The sequence below is a fragment of the Erinaceus europaeus genome, chromosome 17, assembly GCF_950295315.1.
Source record: "Erinaceus europaeus chromosome 17, mEriEur2.1, whole genome shotgun sequence".
NCBI classification, from domain to species: Eukaryota; Metazoa; Chordata; class Mammalia; order Eulipotyphla; family Erinaceidae; genus Erinaceus; species Erinaceus europaeus.
In genome coordinates, this window is record NC_080178.1 from 17,229,533 (window position 1) to 17,249,875 (window position 20,343).

At 50.6% G+C, this 20,343-nt stretch overlaps 1 protein-coding gene across 3 annotated transcripts in view; it reads right to left on the bottom strand.

Annotated features, from left to right (window-relative positions):
• The window catches only part of CD82 (CD82 molecule), a 58,454-nt gene that overhangs the window by 24,436 nt on the left and 13,675 nt on the right, over positions 1–20,343 (bottom strand). For 2 of the 3 annotated variants that reach the window (XM_060176555.1, XM_007519103.3), the window contains exon 2: positions 4,466–4,532. The gene's annotated coding sequence lies outside the window, so the exon portion shown is untranslated. Of the gene's footprint in view, positions 1–4,465; positions 4,533–5,068; positions 5,194–20,343 lie in introns of those variants that run through there. The other variant, XM_016186454.2, reaches the window with a different exon arrangement.

The following is a 20,343-nucleotide window of genomic DNA, read 5'->3' on the forward strand; positions in this document are numbered from 1 at the left end:
GGGGGCCCAGCTTTCTGACATCTCTGTTATGAAACATTTTCTCGAGCTGCCAGAAGCAGAGCCAAGCCAAGAAGGAAGAGGCTATCTATGTGCCAGTGAGCACCCTGTTACAAGGGGCAAGGAAGCCAAGACTTGGGGGGAGGGGGTCCAAACACCAGGCGGGTCACATAGCCTAGAAGGAGACGGTGAGATGGGAGACCCTCCCTGCAGTCAGGCATGCGTCCTCTGGCCTGGTTGGGGCTCATCCCAGGGGCACCGGGGATGGCCAGGCTCAGTGCTAGCCCTCACGTAAGCAAGTGGCCAGCAACCTCTGCTCCCACACTCAGGCAGCCTAGCAGTTGACTGGGTTCTTGTGAAACTGGAGAAGTGTGGAAACAGGCCTTTGGCAACTATGCCAGGCTGGCTGGGGCTTGGTTCTAGAACCAGGGGAGGGAATTTTGACACTCTGCAGATCCCACGTTCTACATGGGTGGGTCTTCTGGTTCATATTGGGCAGCTGCCTAGCTCAAGACCCCTTTAATCCCCACAAGGAGTCCCCGAGGGGGGAGCCAGGTATTACTGTCTCCGGGGCCTCCAACTTGCACACATCACATAAGAGCCTTCCTTGTGATGCAGTGCCTTCTGGGAAGTGGCTAAGACCTCATTAAAGGGGCCTCTGGGGACATCTGGGGTTCTGTTCTCTAATTAGCAAGTATGCACCAAGGGGACAGCTCCAAGGAGCTCTGGAGTTGTGACTAAGAAGGAGACAGGATGCTGGGCTGGGTTCCCCAACACATCAGGCTTTGGGCAACCTCACAGATCTCCTGGGGACCCACACAAATTCTACCAGGGGTTAACCCAGCACCTTGTGTGCAAATGATGGCACAGGAAAGGGCAGGGGTTTGCCCGGGTTTGGGGGTGGGTTAGAGGCAGCACCCCATCCCCTCTAGCTGGCACCTGGGTGGGAGTTTATGGTGCTCCAATAGGATACAGGCAGCCCAGTGACTGGCAGGCTGCTCATCCAGTCAAGGAAGATAGAGATAGAAACAGAGAGAGAGATAGAGAAGGGGTCAGGTGACCACACCTGGTTAGGCGCACACATTACAGTACACAAGGACCTGGGTTCAAGCCCCTGGTCCCCACCTGCAGGGGAAAGCTTCACAAGTAATGAAGCAAGGCTGCAGGTATCTCCCTTCTCTAGTTCTCTCTGACTTTATCCAATAATAAATAAATAAAATAAAAAGATAGAGAGAGGGAGAGAAAGAGAGAGAGAGAACACCAGAACTTAGGGTGGGAGCTCCAGGACATGTTGGCCAATATTTAACATAAGAAGTCTGTCTGGAGCGGGATGGGCAGGCAGTGGCACACTAGATAGAACAGACATGTTACCATGCACAAAGACCCAGGTTCAAGTCCCCAGTCCCCACCTACAGGGGGAAGCTTCAGGAGCATTGAAGCAGTGCTCCAGGCGTGTCTCCTCTCTTCCTCTATCTCTCATTCAATTTCAATTTCTGTCTCTATCCAATAAGTAAATAAACAAAATATATTTTTAATTTTTCTATTATCTTTATTTATTAGATAGAGACAGCCAGAAATCGAGAGGGTATGGGGAGATAGAGAGATAGACAGAGACAGAGAGACACCTGCAGCCCTGCTTCACCACTTGAAAAGCTTTCCCCCTGCAGGTAGGGACTGGGGTCCTTGTACATTGTAACATATGTGCTCATCCAGCTGCACCACCACCCAGCCTGGCCCCAGTAAAATACTTTTTACAGAGTTCTGGTGGTGAGAATTGTGTGAAGTTGTACCCCTCTTATCTTACAGTTTAGTCAATGTTTCCTTTTTATAAATAAAAAAATTAAATTAAAAAAATTTTTTAAAGAAGTCTTTCTGCCCTGCAGACAGTTCTACCTCCATGCAACTGAGACCAGGAGAAATCACTGAGCAGAAGATGGGGAAAGGGTCCCTCAGGATGAGGGGTGACATCAACTTCAGGAAGCCCATCACCAAGGAGAGAGAGAGAATCTGGGGTCACACTGGAGTTCTATGCTCCTCCCCCTCCCCCAGAGGAGTCTGCATCCCAGCCTCACCCCATCTCCCATGAAACAAGAGTAAGAATTGTTGTAGGGTCTCGGCTGGCCAACTACCAATCACATCCAACCCACCCTCCTTTTTTATATATATATATATATCTTGTGAGCTAAGAACAGATCCCCCCCCCCCCCATGTTTAAATAGTTGGGGGAAAAGTTTGAAGAGAACACTTGGTCACACAGGAGATTTACATTTCAACATCTCTAAAGAGTCAGGTTGGCACAGAGCCACTGCCTCTGGTTTTTGTTTCATCCGTGGCTGCCATCCGCAATGACAGAGCAGTTGCAACAGAGACGTTAGGTCCCCAGAGCCCAGACCATCCACCGGCTGCCTGCCCCCAACACAAATGCCTGCAAGAGGAGCTTGGCCAGGCCTGCCCTTAGCTGGGGCCTGGGGGTGGGGTGGGGGGAGCAGAAGGGGTGGGAACTGAGGATCAGGACAGGAACACTCCACAGAGAGAAGATGCAGGGACCCTACCCAAGAGTTCCAATGCTGACTTTGTCAACACAAGGCACCAGGAAAAGGATTGGGCCTGCTTTCCTCGTTGGCTGCTTTCTCTCCTGAAGCCACCAGAATAGAGAGAGAGACATCCAAGTCAGAGTGGCCCAGTCGGGCCTCCATGGGACAAGCATCTTCATCTTCACCCTCTGCTGGTGCAGCACTCAGAAACAAGAGAGGGCTGAGAGTTCATGTGCAGATGAAAGTGGTCAGGGAGTGTCAACCCACATTAGGCTTTCTTAGAAGATCTTTCTATAAATGCTAGAGAGCCTGCCTGCCTGCCTGCTTTCCCATGAGCCTGGGTTAACAGCCCCTGAAGGAGGACAGATATGGTGCCAGCTTTGTATCAGCAGAAAGTTCTGGAATGGTCACTGGCAGCTGTGTGAGTGTCATGTAGGAGTTTCTGGTTTCAAATTATACTTGATGGCAGCAGTTAAATGGAGCATTTCTCAGCAACTACAATTTAAAACTGACCAAAGCATGATTCTATGCCCAATCAGTCTGCACCATGAAATTATTATGCTATGATTTTACTAACTCCTGCTCATTTTTCAACACTCATCTCAAAGTCACCTCCTCCAGGAAGCCTACTGCAGCCAGCTTTGTGTCCACCACCCCTCCCACCCAGCCTTCTAACCCATCCCAGCTGAGGCCACTGCCTTCCTGTTGCATTGGGGGCTGAGACAGCTCCAGAATAGACCTTGGCATCAGGCTGCCTGGGCTTGCATGTAATTCTATCACCTCCTAGCTGTGTGACCTTGGATAAGTGACTTGACCTCTCTGAGCCTCCCCTTAGTCATCTGTGAAAAGAGGAAAACAAAAGCTAGTGAGTATATATTTTTTTTCTGCGTATTGTGTGGGGAAAAAAAAATCCCTGGCACATCATAGGCTTCCTATTCATGGAGGCTATGATGCTGATGTGTGATGTATAGTAATTTTCTAATTATTTATCAGATGGAGAAAGGTCATGGATTAGGGGGAAGACTGTGCACTGTCTGCAAGTACAGAGTAGGCTCCTTACAAGTACTGCTGAATGGAAAGTTGGGTGAATGGTTGATCTCATGAAAGGATGGGTGGATGAGGAACGGAGGAATGAATGGAGGGGCGGAGGGATGAAAGGATGGAGGAGTAGAGGGATAGATGGGTAGATGGCCTCAGTGAATGGAAGGATTATGGATGAATAGTAACTGATCAAATAAATGGAGGGATTTGTGGATGGGCAGAGGGACAGATGGAAGGATGGACCAAGGGATGGATGGATGGATGGATGGATGGATGGATGGATGGATGGATGGTAGGTAAATGAGGAGTAGATGACTGAGTGAATAAATGGGAGGAATGAGTAGATGGACAAAAGGGTAGATGGAAGGATGGACAGAATTATGGATGGAGGGATGGATAGATGGGTGGATAGAGGCATTAACGGACTGAAGGATGGTGGGTGAGGAATGGATGAAGGGATGAATGGAGGGAGGGAGGAACAGGTGGAAAGGGAAATAGGTGACTAGAGGTAAAAGAAAGTGGAGGGGCTCTTACCCAGAGGGATCTGAGGCCAACATGCCCTGAGCTAGCTGAGGGTCTGTCTTCAGCACACTTCCATCCTCACCCAAGGGGTGGGGTGGGTGATGTATAAGGTAAGCCCCTTGAACCCACTATGAATAGCAGGATCCACTGCCAAGCATGGCTCCCCGGCCTTCCCTGGTGCTCTGGGTTGAGGTTGAGGTCCTCAAGAGAGGCCCTTGCCATGAGGTCTTGGGGCTCACACTCAGGAGGCTGGGAGACTCAGTGTGTCCACCAAACCAGAATGGGGAGGAGCTCCAGCCCAATTCCAGGAGCCAGATGCCCCACATCACCTTGAGGGAAACCAAGTCTGAGGCATTCTCAGGGCTTCTTACCTGGCAAGTGGTGGACTAGAGCAGTGTTTTCTGGAATGATCTCTCAGAATGAGTCCTAGATGGTGAGCTGCAAAGAAAGAAAGGTTTCGCTGTCACCCAGCTTATAGAATAATGCCCATCTCTCTCCCAAGGTATCACTGGACATGAGGCCACTAGGACTCCCAGTAACACTGCTAGCCTGGAGCCTTCTTCAGTCAGTGACACAGAAGCCTGGGACCGAGGCCACTAAGGAACCAATTGGGCAGTGCCCAGCATCTAAGAGCAGAGGCCAGTGAGGGAGGAGGGGGGGGCATGGCCCTTCCCCCCAGGCTGCTCAGAATCCCTTAAGACTCCCTCTCTCCCCAGCCCCTCCTGCCCCAAGCTGTTTCTAGTCCTCCCCAGGCCCCACTTCCCCAACCTGGGTCACAGCAACCCCCAGATTAGGAAGGGGAGAAGTGGACTGAACCCAATCAGTCATTCACATTGTGGGGAGGGTTCTTTAAAAACTGCAGCGTGGGTGGGGGGAGATAGCTCCCTCTGCTAGAGTGCGCCCCTCACCATGCTCGAGGACCTGGTTTCAACCCTGGCCACCACGTGGGAGCACAGCAAAAGGGGGAGCTTTACCAGCAATGGAGCAGGACTGTGGGGTCTCTCCTCGTCTTTCTTCCTTTTAATTTTTGCCTCCAGGACTATTGCTGGAGAATCCACTGCTCTCTGTGGCCATTTCTTTTCTTTTCCTTTTCTTTTTCCTATTTTATTTGAAGGAACACAGATGAATTGAGAGAGAGAGAGAGAGAGAGAGAGAGAGAGAGAGGGAGATTGAGAGGGAGAGAGAAGGGGTTCAGGCAGTAGCTCACTGGGTTAAGCACACATAGTCCAAAATGCAAGGAACTGAGCAAGGAACATGACTCACCATGTTCGAGTCCCTGGCTCCTCCCCTGCAGGGGAAATTGCTTCACAAGCAGTGAAGCAGGTCTGCAGGTGCTTATCTTTCTCTTTCCCTCTATGTCTTCCTCTCCTTTCTCAATTTCTCTCTGTCCTAACTAAAAGAATAGAAGAATGGCCACCAGGAGCAGTGGATTCATAGTGCAGGCACCAAGCCCCAGCAATAATCCTGGAGGCAAAAGAAAGAGAGAGAGAGACCTACAAACCTGCTTCACCACTCATGAAATATCCTCCCTAAGGTGAGAAGTGGGGGGGGGGGGACTCAAACCTAGGTCCTTGGGGCAGGGGTAGATAGCATAATGGTTATGCAAAGAGACTCTCATGCTAGAGTCCCAGGTTCAATCCCCCGCACCACCATAAGCCAGAGCTGAGCAGTGCCCTGGTGTTTTTCTCTGTATCTTTCTCTTTCTGCATCTCTCTCAAAAATAAAAATTAAAAAAATAAATAAATAAAATAAGAAAAAAACTTAGGTCCTTGTACATGCTAATGTGTGTGCTCAACCAGGCATCTTATCACCCATCCCTTTCTCCACTTCCCTCCCCCCCTGAAAATAAATTTAGCAAAGGTTCACCAAGTGTGGTGAATCATACAGGTACAAAGCCCCCACAAAGCCCCATTGGTCAACATTCAATTACAATTTAGCAAATATATAAAGTGCAGCCTGGGAGGTGGCCCAGTGGGTAGAGTGCTGGACTTGCAAGCCTGAGGCTCCAAGTTTGACCCCCAGCATCCTGTATGCCAGAGTGAGGCTTGGGTTCTCTCTCTCTCTTTCTCTCTCTCTCTCTCACTATCTAGCTCTCTTGAGCCAATAAATCAATATATATATATATATATATATATATATATATATATATATATATATCCACTGCTTCTGGGAGAAGTGGGGTCAGAGCAAGAACATATTCCTTGCCTGAGTAGAATCCCACCTTCAGTCTCCAGAGCCCCACTTGGCGGAGCTGCGCTCTGACTTCTCAGTCTTACTCTCATTAAATAAGCAGAGGAAAGGGGAGGGTGCAGCCGGGGCCTCTCCGGCATGCAGCTTCACCATTCTGGATCACTCTCCCCTTCAGGTGGAGACACAGAGACAATGAGACACTACAGCACAGGAGTCCCTACCCACCCCCCACCCCCGCTCCGTCGTGGTGCCTGGTTTGAACCTGGATTGCACGCATGGCAAGCCAGCCATGTGTCCTACTCAGTGAGTACACTCTCAGGCTCCTAACTGGATTTTGTTTTGCTTTGTTTTGAACAATGCAGGCTCAGGGCTGCAGGGGAGGAGGCTCAGTGGGGAAGAGCACATTCCTTGGCTAAGTCAGGTTCTGCATTCTATCCAGGCTGTGGGCACAACACAGCAGGGCTCTGGTCTCTGTCAGGCTCTCATTAAATAAATAAGCAAGGCTATTTTTTAATATCTTTCTTTTAAACGCACCACGAGGATGGGGGACACACGTCTCCATTGGCGCACATCTGGAATGTAGACCGTGCCATCATGTAGTGAGACCGCCCATGAAAATCGTATTTTGAATTCTAACCAGACCTTGTCACTCTCCAGTCTGCAACTAAGAGTGACATCAAAGAGCAGACATGCTGCTCCAGGGCCAGGCCAGTTGGCCTACCCCTCCTGGGTTCTGGTCCACCAGACCTTTGTCTACTCTGTGTGTTGCCCTTTGGGCTCCTCTGTCAGGAGACCCCATAGCCTCTGCCCAGCCACATCACTTCCTGAGGGCTTGGAATACTGAGCTCCTCTCTCCCAGAAGCATCCTTGATCCCCTCCTCCCCCTGACCCCTGGCCCCCAGCCCCTGCCATCCAAATCACACAGAGTAGACTAAACCCAGCTGCACATAAAGGGTCAGAAACTGTGAATATCTGGGGGCCAGGCAGTGGTGTACCCAGCTAAGCACACATAGTATTAAGTGCAAGGACCTGTGCAAGGACCCGGGTTCAAGCCCCTTGTTCCCCACCTGCAAGGAGTCTGCTTCACAAGTAGTTGAGCAGGTCTGCAGGTGTTTATCTTTCTCATTCTCTCCCTCTATCTCCCCCTCCTCTCTCAATTTCTCTCTGTCCTATCCAATAAAATGGAAAAAAAAAATAGCCTCCAGGAGCAGTGAATTCATAGTACTGGCATCGAGCCCCAGTGATAACCCTGGAGGCAAAAGAAAGAAACTGTGAACATCCTGTCCTTCTGCCCCAGCCTCTCAAAGTCATCAGTCCTCAGAAGGGGGCTGGGGCCTGTCCCCTGGACTGGTCACTATGGCTATCTTACCATCACCCCTGTGTGTCTGAAGGCCCCCTCAGAGTATGTCCTTAGTGGAAGGGCTGCATCTGTTTCTTTAGAGGAACGCCCAGCTCAGGGAGTATGGGATGGCTGTTTGCAGGGAGAGAGAAAGCATCCTTGAAGAGACAAGGCAAATTTGATCCTGTCACTGGAAGCTTCTAGAAGTGACAGTCATTGGCTTAGAGGGAAAGGGCTCACTTTCTTCCTAGGATGCTGGACTCTGATCTCCGTTGGTTCAGAAAGGCTGATGAAGGACCAGTTGGGAGACAGTCCACCCTGTAGAACATATATGCCTTGCCCTTGATGAGGCCCCAGCACGGGGGCATCATGGACAGGACCTGGGGCACTCAATGGATGGTGGAGCTGTGCTGGGGTCTTTCTCCTTCTCAGAAGCATAAAGAATAGCAAACTGGACCAAGAAGCCACTCAGAAGTACCACAAATATAAGATCCTGGACTCATTCTCCAGTGACACATTAAAACAAACAACAACAACAAAAAGGGAGTCGGGCGATAACGCAGCAGATTAAGAACACATGGCATGAAGCGCAAGGACCAGCATAAAGATCCCGGTTTGATTCCTCGGCTCCTCACCTGCAGTGGGGGTCGCTTCATAAGCGGTGAAGCAGGTCTGCAGATGTCTGTCTTTCTCTCCCCCTCTCTGTCTTCCCTCTTCTCTCCATTTCTCTCTGTCCTATCCAACAACAAAAGCAGCAGCAATAACCACAATAACAACAACAGCAAAACAATAAGGGCAACAATTTGGGAAAAATGGCTGCCAGGAGCAGTGAATTTGTAGTGCAGGTACCGAGCCCCAGTGACAATCCTGGAGGCAAAGTAAAATAAAATAAAATAAAATAAAATAAAATAAAATAAAATAAAATAAAATAAAAACAAAAAGAAAGCAAACAGAAGCTGTGAACCCCACAGATGAGCAGGTGGCGGCTTTCATTTGGAAATGAAAATCCCAGAAATCCAGTAGGCCCCTATGCTCCCCAGCCCCCAATTGTTTAGGCGATGGCCCCAGTCTGAGGTGTTCACTGCACTCACCCCCGATGGGTAGAGTCTGGGTCCCCTGTGCAAAGCCTGGCTGGATGGAGCTAGGACAACCTGGGTTCAAAGTTTTAAGCTCCCCAGGGGATTCCAGTGTGTTGCAAACCTCAGCCACACCCCACCCCTCAGCTCCAGAGCTCCCAGAAGAACGCAGGGGTCTGCTGGAGTCCTGCTGTGGGCTGGCCCCAGGGAGAGCAGGGCAATACCAGGAGGCTTCAACTTCCTGCAGGCTCTCTCAGCCCAGAACAGCAGCTGCTGTGGGAGGAAGAAAGGCCTTGGAGGTCAGCATGTTCCAGAGAGAAAGCAAGGGAGAGGGAGGAGGGGAGGGGGAGGGGGAGGGAAGGAGAGGGAGAGGGGGAGGGGAGGGAGAGGGGAGGGGAGGGGTGGGGGAGGTGGAGGGGAGGAGAGGAGGAGGGGAGGGAGAGGGGGAGGGGAGGGGGAGGGAGAGGGAGAGGGGGAGGGGAGGGAGAGGGGAGGGGAGGGGAGGGGAGGGAGAGGGGAGGGGAGGGGTGGGGGAGGTGGAGGGGAGGAGAGGAGGAGGGGAGGGAGAGCACACAGGAGCTCACGGGTGACAGCAAAGGGAGGGTGTGGGTGTTCAGGGCCAGTTCTGCCCTGCCTCACCAGTTCCCAGGGAGGGAAGGACACCTGGACATAGTCACATTCTCTGGGGCCCTTCAAGGCCATCTCCTTAGCTGTGCAGGAAACTGGGAAAGTCACCAGGCAAGTACCCAATAGGATGCTCCCATCATCCCTACTGGAAGGTGGCAGAGCTGCCACATTCCCCCAGCTGATGGACCTTCTGGGCGTCAACATTCCCACCTTTCAAATGGACTTAATCATGGGTTGTGGTGAGGCTGGTGGGAGCTGGCAGCTGGGCAGTGCCAGGCTTCCGGAAAGTGTCAAGTAAATGCCACCAGTTACCCCAATGATGAGCACTATCTGGAAGGTGCTGAGTTCCAAACCCAAAATCACTAGCATGTGGAGGAGTGGGGTTCGGCAAGCCTAGCTCCCTAGGAAGGAGGGCCCCTGTGTGGATAGGGCAGGCCCCTGGCTTCTGGGTTGAGCCTGGGACCCTTTTGGCTGGAAGTCCAGCCTGGTGAGTCGAACCAACTAAGCCTGTAAGAACTGCAGGGCCTGGCTGCTGGGGTGGCAATAGGGGGGCACAGGTTGGCCGGTTCTGTCCAAATTACCCACCCATCCACAGGCTCTCAGCCTCCAGCTCTGCAGGTCTCTGGACTTCGTCCCACTGGCTCTGGAAGAGAGTCTGGCCACAGGTGGTTCTTGGTCTACGCATGTGACAGGCTGTGAGTTTCCTGAAAGGCAGCTGAAACCAGACCTCCTAACTGTCTGAGTCTGCGTGTTCTAGTCTTACCCTTTGACCAAAAAACTACCCAGTGTGACTAGAACCTCAGAAGTAAAAAAGCAGATATGGGACCTCAAGTTCCTTCATGGCCTGGCTTGGAATTCCAGTTCTACTTCCTGCTGAACTAGACTGAACACTGTTCATCTCGAACACAGGGGGACCAGAAGGGCCCACAGCTTCCTGGGAGGCTGGACGACTGAAATCAGGTGCTCAGAGGGGTTCAGGAGTGCTGCCAGAACACAGATGAGGCAACCCCATCATCACCATGATGGGCTAGCTGAGAACACCCACATCCAAGGGGGATCACAGGGCTTGGTGACCTAAAGCCTCCTGTTAGGCCGAGTGGTGGCACACCTGGTTGAGTGCAGATGTTACAACGCCTAAGGACCTGGGTTCAAGCCCTTATCCCCACCTGCAGAGGGAAAGCTTCACAAGTGGTGAGGCAGTGTTTCAGGTGTCTCTATGACTCTTTCCTTCCCTATCTCCCCCTTCCTCTCAATTTCTGGCTGGTTCTATAAAATAAAGTTAATTACAAAATTAAAAATAAATAAAAATTTAAAAAAGAGAATGTTAAAAAAATCCTCCTATTGGCTTTCAGAAAAGGGGCCCCATGCCCCCAGTGAGGGTCCAATTCTCCTAAGAGGACTGGCCCTTGGGGGAAGAAGGCCAGAGCTGCCAGGAGTCGACCCAGCCAGAGTGTGACAGAAAAGTAGCAGGACCTTCTAGTCTGTGCCATGCCATCCTCACCATCTCTCATGTAAGTCCCATACCCCCCTGAGTCCACCATCACCCTAGATATTTCTCCCTCCACAGATGAAAACAGGGCCTAGAACACACCAGTGGGTGGTTAAACCACAATTAAAGCTTTAACATGAGACCAGAGCTCTTGTCTCCTCACCTGTTATGTGTGTGAGGGAGGTGTGTGGAGGGGCCTGCCCACCCTACCCTGCCCAGCCACAACTCTGTTGGCATGTGTGCCTGACCACCTGCCCTGTCCTAGCTCCAAGGCCTGACTTCTGGTCAGGAAGGTAAGGAGCAGCAACAGCCTCCATCCCTAGTTCTGCTCAGGGCATCCCTTCAGCATTGCTGACAAGGCTTCCAGATATGGCTAGCATGACCCTCCCAGCAGGCTTTGCTCTAAGCCCAGGCACTGAGACTGAGTGCCATTAGCATGAAAAGGGGGGCTGCCACAACCATCTGGGACCACAATAAGACAGGACTAGAACTACTCTGGGAACCCACCAAATCACCAGAGCATCCAGAAACCACAACTCTGCCCAGACCTCCAGCTCTACCCAGTTGAGAAACTTCCCTAAAGAACAAGGAATATCAAAGATCACCTGAGACTGTAACAAGATGAGACTGAGACTACTTTGGGAAGCCACTAAGTCACCAGTGAGTGAAAACACATGTGGCTCATGGACAGAGAGGAGCCTAAGGAGAGATTCCTGGGGCTAAAACTCATATCTACTCTGGAGCAGATGGTAATAGTCTGGCAGATTGCCAGTTGAGGAGCCACCTCCAGTCTGTTTTACCAACAAAAAGACTGCTGAAGGAAGGAGAGGAACCCCCCCCCCCCAAGACTCACCAAATGCAACTGTGAGTCTCCATTTGCAACTGCCTTCACAGGCTGCAGCAACAGGGGGGAAGCTCTGTGCTGACATCGGGAGGCAGAGAACTGACCAAGAAACTCAGGAGATCTACACCCTGGTGGTCTAGTGGTGGGGCTGTGTAATGGGAGCCTTTTCACATTATTCTGATGAGAACATGGTGAATAACTGCCTCAGAATCTACAGACTATAAACAGGACTTGTTTAGAAACTCACAGTGCCCAGCTTGGCAAAGAAGGTGAATTGAGCCCAGAGCTTTGGATCCTTGGGGTATGGGAGTCGCTTTGCATAACCACTATCTCTCCCCCACCCACTTTATCTTTTGGTCAGGAGTGAGTGATTAAGTTAAAAATCCTACTTATAGGTAAAAAGTCCTCAGGTACTATAGCCTACAGAGAAGAAAAAGAACAAAAGGGGCTTTAACAGCCACTGTGCTTAGGGATTGAGATAACATTGAAACAACTATTAATTTCCACAACTGTGAACTCTTGAAGTACCATAATTAGACATAAGTCCATCCAGGGAAGAGTGATCAGTGGACTGAAAGGTACTGAGAGAAGGACCTCATAACACACTATAATAATGGTTAAACCAAGGAGAAACAATGGAAAAATGAACCAGGACAAAAGTCCAGATAAAATCCCCCCAAAGGTAGAAACACAGAAGAATGAGATCAACATCCAAACACTAGCTAAGGAATTAGTCACAGGAGTGAGGAAAGAGTCTAAAAAAATTGTCATCAGAAATGCAGAAACAACAAATGAGCCTCTGAAAGAAAGCAATAACTATCTCAAGGTAATTAGAGAGCTGAAAGCTGAAATAGCTGAGCTAAGAACATAACTAGCTGAACAAGATAATACAGTTTCAAAACACAGTAACAAAATAGCTGAAATACAGAAAACAACAGAGGGAAGAAAAAGTAGAATAAATGAAGCTGAAGACAGAATTAGCAAGATTGAGGACAAATTAGAGAAAACTAAGAAAGAAGTAAGAGATCTTCAAAAGAGATTAAGAGATATGGAAAATAACAACAGAGATCTATGGGATGAATCAAAAGAAATAATATACACATTATAGGCCTACCAGAGGAAGAAAGAGAGGGAAGGGAAGAAAGCATTCTACTGGACATAATAGCTGAAAACTTCTCTAATCTAGACATCATAAAAGACATAAAGGTTCCAGAAACCCAGAGGGTCCCAAAAAGAATTGACCCAGACTTAAAGACACCAAGATGCACTATATTTAGAATGAAAAGGAATAAACATAAAGAAAGGATCCTGAAGGCTGCAAGAGAAAAACAAAGAGTCACCTACAGAGGAAAGCCCATAAGATTAGAAGCAGATTTCTCCACACAAACATTACAGGCCAGAAGAGAATGGCAAGATATCTATCGAGTGCTCAATGAGAAAGGCTTTCAACCAAGACTATTGTATCCTGCTAGACTGTAATTCAGGCTAGATGGAGGCATAAAAACCTTCTCAGACAAGCAACAGTTGAAGGAATCAACTATCACCAAGCCTGCCCTGAAAAGAGTTTTGAGAGGTCTCCTATAAACAATCAGATCACCTGGTGTATTGCACCAAAGTAAAAGGCACTAGGGTAGGTGGGTGGGGAAGAGTACAAGTCCTAGAAAAAGATGACAGAGGACCTAGTGGGGGTTGTATTGTTATGTGAAAAACTGAGAAATGTTATGCATGTACAAACTATTGTATTTACTGTCGACTCAAAACCATTAATCCCCCAGTAAAGAAATTTAAAAAAAAATCAGATCATCATAAACATGCCATATATATCAGGACACTCTAAAAAATCTACAATAGTGGAATTAAAAGATCTTCAATCTATAATATCAATAAATGTCAATGGCCTGAATTCACTTATTGAAAGCACAGAGTAGGAAGATGGATCAGAAGACACAACACAACCATATATTCTCTGCAGGAATCCTACCTAACTCAACAAGATAAACACAGACTCAAAGTGAACAGATGGAAAACTACCATACAAGCCAATGGACCACAATAAAAAAAAAAAAAAAAAAAAGGCAGGAACAGCTATGCTCGTATCTGACATGATAGACCTTAAAATAAATAAAATTTTAAAAGATAAGGATGGACATTACTTAGTGCTCAGAGGGCCAATCAATCAAGAGGACTGAATGATTATCAACATCTATATACCCAAGGAGAGGCCATCTAAACACATCAAAGATCTACTGAAAGAGCTACAGCAATATATTAATAGCAACACAGTAATAGTAGGGGACTTCAACACCCACTCTCAACTTGACAGATCATTCAGGCAGAAAATCAACAAAGAAATGAAAGAGCTAAATGAAAAGATAGATACACTAGAACTATTGGATATTTTCAGAGTAAAAATGGTGATTCACCATTTTCAGTCCATCTTGGATGGAGCCTGAAGAAATCATGTTAAGTGAAATAAGTCAGAAACAGAAGGATGAATATGGGATGATCTCACTCACAGGCAGAAATTGAAAAACAAGAGCAGAAGAGAAAACACTAAGCAGAACTTTGACTGGAGTTGGTGTATTGCACCAAAGTAAAAAAAACACTGGGGTGTGTAGGTATGTGTGTGGGGGTGGGGGGAGTTCAGGCAGAGGACCTAGTGGGGGTTGTATTGTTGTGTGGAAAAATGAGAAATGTTATTCATGTACAAACTATTGTATTTAGTGTCAACTGTAAAATAGTAATCCCCCAATAAAGAAATTTAAAAAAAGGGGGGCTGTCCTGGCAGGAGGGTGCAGTGTGGGGAGGGCAGACACCTTGAACTATCTAGTCCCCCTACCCCTCTATTTAGTTAAAGGCTCAAGCCAAGGTGAAGGCAGAGCCTCTGACTCCCCACCTCTCTTTGGCCTCTACCTGTAAGAGTTTCTGCCCTTCCAAGTAGGCTGTCCCCCTCCCCCCACAGCACTGGCTACCAAGGCTCACACACTCAGACTCACCAAGCCAGAAAGGGTTCTGCCATCTCCGACTTCACTCCCCATTTCTCAGACGAAGAGACTGAAGTCGAGAGAGGACCACAGACTCCCTACCCTTTCTGAGAAATGTGCATTCAGTGTTGCCAGCAGGAGGAGACCCCTTAGAGTCATCGCTTCCAACCAGTGTCACAACACGATGCACATAGACAAGTCAGTGTGTCTGCCCAGCACCCTGGGGGGATGAGCAGGACCGGGTGAGAGGTGAGGTGACCATCTGGGGACTGTGTCCTCCAGAGGGCTGAGGAGATAGCCATCTTAATGTAGCTGTGACACATTCAGGCACACAGGCTGAGAGGCCCAAAGCAAGAGGGACATTTAAGATTCTGAGAGAAGTTGTATAGGGGGCCCAGAACCCAGGGGACCCAGATTCTCAGGGGGACTCAGATTTCCAAGGGGAACCAGATCCCATGGGACCCAGATCTCAGGGAGTTCTCAGGACCCAAGCATCTTCTGAGGACCCCTCCCCAGGCCCACATAGGAATAATGAATGGAAAAAAAACTCATATAGACCTGAAAATGGAGAGAGAGCCCCCAACCCTAGCCCTGCTTCACAGAGTCATGTAACCTCTAATGAGCTGCCTCGCCCCTCCTTGGGGCCACAGTGTGCTTGTCTGTGAAATGGGAACAGCCAGGCTCACCATCAAGCGTAGAGGGGCACAGACAGGAAGGAGAACAAGTGTCACGGCAGGCCTGGGAACTGGCCCAGTGGGTAGAACACTGGACTGGCATGCCAGAGGCTCCTGGTTTGATCCCTAAGGCTCCAGACACCAGAGTACTACTCTGATTTTTCTGTCTCTTGTGTGAAACTCTCTCCTGTGAAATAAATTAATCTTTTTTTATGTTTATTTATTTTCCCTTTTGTTGCTTTTATTGCCATTGTAGTTATTATTGTTGTTGTAGTTACTATTGATGTCATCATTATTGTATAGGACAGAGAGAAATGGAGAGAGGAGGGGAAGACAGAGAGGGGGAAAGAAAGACAGACACCTACAGACCTGCTTCACTGCCTGTGAAGCAACTCACCTGCAGGTGGGGAGCTGGGGCTTGAACTGGGACCCTGGAGCCGTTCCTTGAGCTTCACGCCATGTGCGCTTAACCCACTGCGCTACCACCCACTCTTGAAATAAATCAATCTTTAAAGAAAATGAGCGAGCATAGCCCACATAATCATAGCCCTCTGAGCAGCAAAACCAGCTTTTCGAAGTCCTGTCTTCTCTCACGCCGACACACACTAACAAGTCTGCATTCACTCTACCATTTGCTCTCACAGTGCTCCTGAGAGATGAGCACTACCTAGAAGCCCAGTTTACAGCTGGAGAAACTCAGACAAAGGGATTTGCCCAAACCTCTGCCAGTACAGTTGGGAAATGCACCCTAATAGTCTGAGCCAGAATCCCCTGGGTCACTGTTATTCCCCTCTGCCTGCAGAAAGAAAGTTATAAATGGCAAGTAACAAAAAGGACCTCACCAAGGCCCGGCCTACCTTAACTGGGCAAAACCAACCAGCTGTAGATGCTCTAGGGTCTCTCCTGAAACAGGGGCTAGGAGGGGTAGGGGTGCGCTTGGCACATGAGTCCTTAGTCTGTTCTTTGAGCCCAACAAAGGGCTAAGCTCTAGGCACTGCCTGGGGCTCTGAAGAGACAGCGTGTGGGTGTGGGCCCTTGGCAGGGCCATTAAGGAGGAGGGGTGACGCTAATCAGGGGCCCCAGATGGGAACAAACAGGCTCTCTGGTCACAGTTCTGGGCTCTGGAGGAAAAAGATGGAGGACAGCTAAGATGCAGCCTCCTTCAGGCAGCCTTCCTAGAGCCTTCTCCTACTTGGGTAGACCCTCAGAGAACACTGCCTGAAAGTCATAATTCTCTCTGGTGGTGGGCATTCAACAGATGGTGGAGTTCAACTCTGGCTCTGTCTAGCTCTGTCACTGGATGTTTGTGTTACTGTGGTTGTTTGGTTGGTTGGTTTTGTTTTAATCTCAGTTTAAAATGGGCCACAATTTCCTACCTCCTAAGGCAGCTGTTCTTAGCACCTACCAGGGCCTGGGAGTCCTTGACTAAGAGAGACAGAGACAGAGATGGGGCCAGGGAGAGACAGCAGATATACAGGGCTGCACACACTGCAGCAGAGACTGCCTCATGGGTTACCAGGCGGTGTGCAGGGAAGATAGGGGTGCGGGGAGAGGTGGGGGTGGAGGGGACAACAGGACCTTCCAGGCTGACCCCCAGCTAGAGACAGCTCAGTCCAGGCAAGAAGGAGAGGGCAGGCTTAGCCCTGCCCCTGTCACTTCCCTTCATTCCCACCCCCCCCCACCCCCCATACACACACACATACCCACTTGTATGTCCCAGTTTCTGCCACTGGGGCCATAGCCACCTTCCCCTCGGTCTTGTCTCTCAGACCATCTCTCATATCCTGAGAGTCTCTGAACATCCAGGTGCCAGGGCAACCTCACCAGGTGCAAGGGCCCTAGACTCCAGCCCAGCTAGCCACCCAAGGGACAGTCATTGTCCCATCCATGGCAGTGACACACTTTGCAAATGGAGGTAAGGAGGGGAGGGGCTGTGAGGCTGAGCCCAAGCTCCTGGCTCCCAGGCCACCCAACACCCAGGGACACCCAGTGGTTGTGGCAGGACAGCCCCTAGCAAAGGATAAAGCACAGTCAAGGGGCCACACTCACTGGGGAGCAGATGGGGAGAACAGCAAAGTCCTCTCAGCACCAGCTAGACCATCCAGAGAAGCTCTGGTTTCAGGGGCAGCAGGAGACTGCTGGAGCACTCAGCAGAAAGAGTGGGGGTAGAACACAGGGAGGGAGAGAGAGAGAAGCAGAGAGGGGAGAGCAGAGAAAGGGCAGGGGGACAGGCAGCTCTCAGGAGAAGGGAGAGAGAAGCCCAGGACTTAAGGCTCCAATCTCAAGGCTCCCCACCCCCAACCAGGGCCCACCAGGCTCCCTAGCAGGATCTCCTAGGAAAGCCAGCCCAGCGACCCCTCCTGGGCCATGTCCATGCTCACCTCTCCCCCCACTGCAAGTGGTGGGAGGCTCTGGCTCTTCCCACAGGCCTCCCTACCCCCTACCATTCGTCCTGGCTCCCCCACAGTGCCCTGGAGAGAACCCTCAACCATCAGCCCAAGGTCCCTCAGACTCCAGAACAGGTTGTGTCCTTGTCACCAGAGGGGTATGAAGTCTACCTCAGCAGGTGAGCAAACAGCACTCAGGGACCCAAAGAGCCCCAAGGAAACCCCTAAGAGCCTGGGGATCCCAGGGATGGGGGGGTGGGGGGAAGCACAGACAGCCTGGCCTTTCCACAAACCTCAGCTTCCCTCTGTGGGCAACTGGGACAGCCCCCAGGCCAGCCCCCAACATGGGGTGACATCCAGTTCTTTCCCCTCCCCCAACCCTCAATGCTGGAGGCCCCAGGCTCTGCTCCCCTCTCCCGCCACCTTCCAGCCCATGCCCCCCTCCAGATTCCAGAGACTACTCTGGAAAATTTGTGGACATCCGCCAGGAGTTGTGGGGGTGGGGGGGTGGCAGGTGGGGTCCTGTCCCTCTGAGATGATGATATTCAGGCCTCCTAGTAGGGAGGGAGGCGGAGGTGGAGGGGAGTGGAAGAGCACAATAACCCTAACACAATAAAGGGAAGCCTGTGAAACTCAGCAGGAGGGAGGTTCCCACTTCGGGGTGGGCTCAAGGGAGAGAAATGTTGCCCCCCACCCCTACCCCAGTGGGTTTCTGGGGCTATGCTTGGGGTTCCTGGAAACCTTGGCAACTCAGAGAGATGCTGCTTCCCCCCAGGGTGTGTGGATATGTGGTATTGGTGGGGAGCACCCAGAGGCAGCCCAGAGAGGGAACTGTTTGCTCTGCCCTATTCAAACAGACATGGAAATGATCCGGATGTGGACCGAGGCTTGGGCTGGAGGCTTTTGGGAGGAGCTTCTGGTCTCTCTGATTCCCACTCCCTCTTCAGCTAGCTAAGGTCAGGGAGACTCCTGGGGAAACCGAGGCTCAGAAAGGTACTGCACTCAGTCTGTTGGGAGCTGATGTCGCTCCTCTGCCTAGAGCAGTGTTAGCCAGAGCAAAAAGTTTGGGCCTGGGCCCTAGCGCAGTCAGGCCCCTCAGCCATCATCGGGTGTGTGTGTGTTGAGTGTAGGGGGGTTCCGGTGGAGGGATGAAGCATGAGTGGAAGGCAGAGGTCACTTCCAGAAGGCCTGCAACCCTCCCCACTAGCCTCTCCAGATGTCACTTTACCTCAGTTCTCAGTGAGACAAGAGACTTATCTTCAGCCCAAGAGAAGGAAGCCAGAGAGCCACTCTTGTGGAGAGCCACTGTCTGTGAGTCACATGCCTTCCAGGGCCACAGCCATCCTCAACCCACACAGACCCAGCATCCCTGGAGTCCCAGAGTACTCGTGGCCCTACAGGGGACTTAAGAAATCCAGCTAGCCCGTCCACTAAGTGGACAGCACCTGAGGTCTTTGAAGTAAGCCAACCTGTGGGGGAAGGGAGGGGGATCCCCTGAGGGCAGGAGGCAGCTGGAGCTGGGCTTGGGGAAAGCTGAAGACTGGAGGGGGAGGGGGAAGAAGAGACCATCTTGAAGATGAGGCATTCAGACAGACTCAGAGACAGCAGGTGTGGGAGTCTAGAAAATTCTAGAAGTGCCTCTGGAAAGCAGTTACAGTCCCCAGGGGAAACCAGAAGCTGAACCATCTTCTCCCTCTGCCAGCAAGAGCTTCAGATGCCCAGGTGTGGTAGAAGCCAGTAACAGGGACAGACTGACCACCCCTCATTCCTGGAGTGAGGACCCCAGGCTAGCTCTCCTAGAATCCTCTGCACCCAGAAACCACCCACACAGCTAGGAGTCCTGAGGTCTTTAATCCTGACACTGAGAAGACATTCACCTAGTGTTTTCTCTCCTATTTTAGGGGGCTGCTGAGGGTGTGTGTGTGTGCAGGCTTAGAGGGGAGTTCAGTTTCTGAGCACTACTCACCCCATCATCATCTGTGAAATGGGCACAGTGGTAATACCGTACCCACCTATTTCACAAGCCCCTAGGGGCCTATGGGAACAGATGAGAAAGGGCACTTGCTCCAGCCATAAAGTGCAAGCTATCATTATGAGAAATAAGGGTCCAAACACCCCAAGGGGATAAGGGAGGGACCTGCCTATGGTCTCCCAGCCAGGTAACAACTATGTGGGATTTGAACCAAGCCTTCTGATACCAGGGCTTCCCCTCACCCCAAGTCCCAGGAGAGCCCACCCCTCAGCTTGGCCCTCTCTGCATTCCAGATCCTTCTGTCTGAGACCCACTGCCTCTAACTGGCTTTGAGACCTGAAAGTCTGGTTCTTTTGTTTCTGGCTATGGCTTTGGCCCAGTTGCTGGGGCTCTGGGATCCTCAGTTTTCCTGTCTTTAAAACAGCAGAGTTGGTGGTAGCTGGGGGGGGTGGCAGTGCCTAAGCAGTTGACCCTCCCCCATCCTCTGCAGTGCTGCCAGGCTGTGCCTGGGCTGGGCAGGAGTTCCCAGCCTCCTGGAAACACTGCCTGAACAATAACTGGGAACAGAAACCGCCAGGAGAACACGAGATCTGGGAGGAAGATCATATTACGCAATGGTGAATGCGGGACCAGAAGCAGGGCCCTGGCTCAGGAGGGGGGTGGAGGC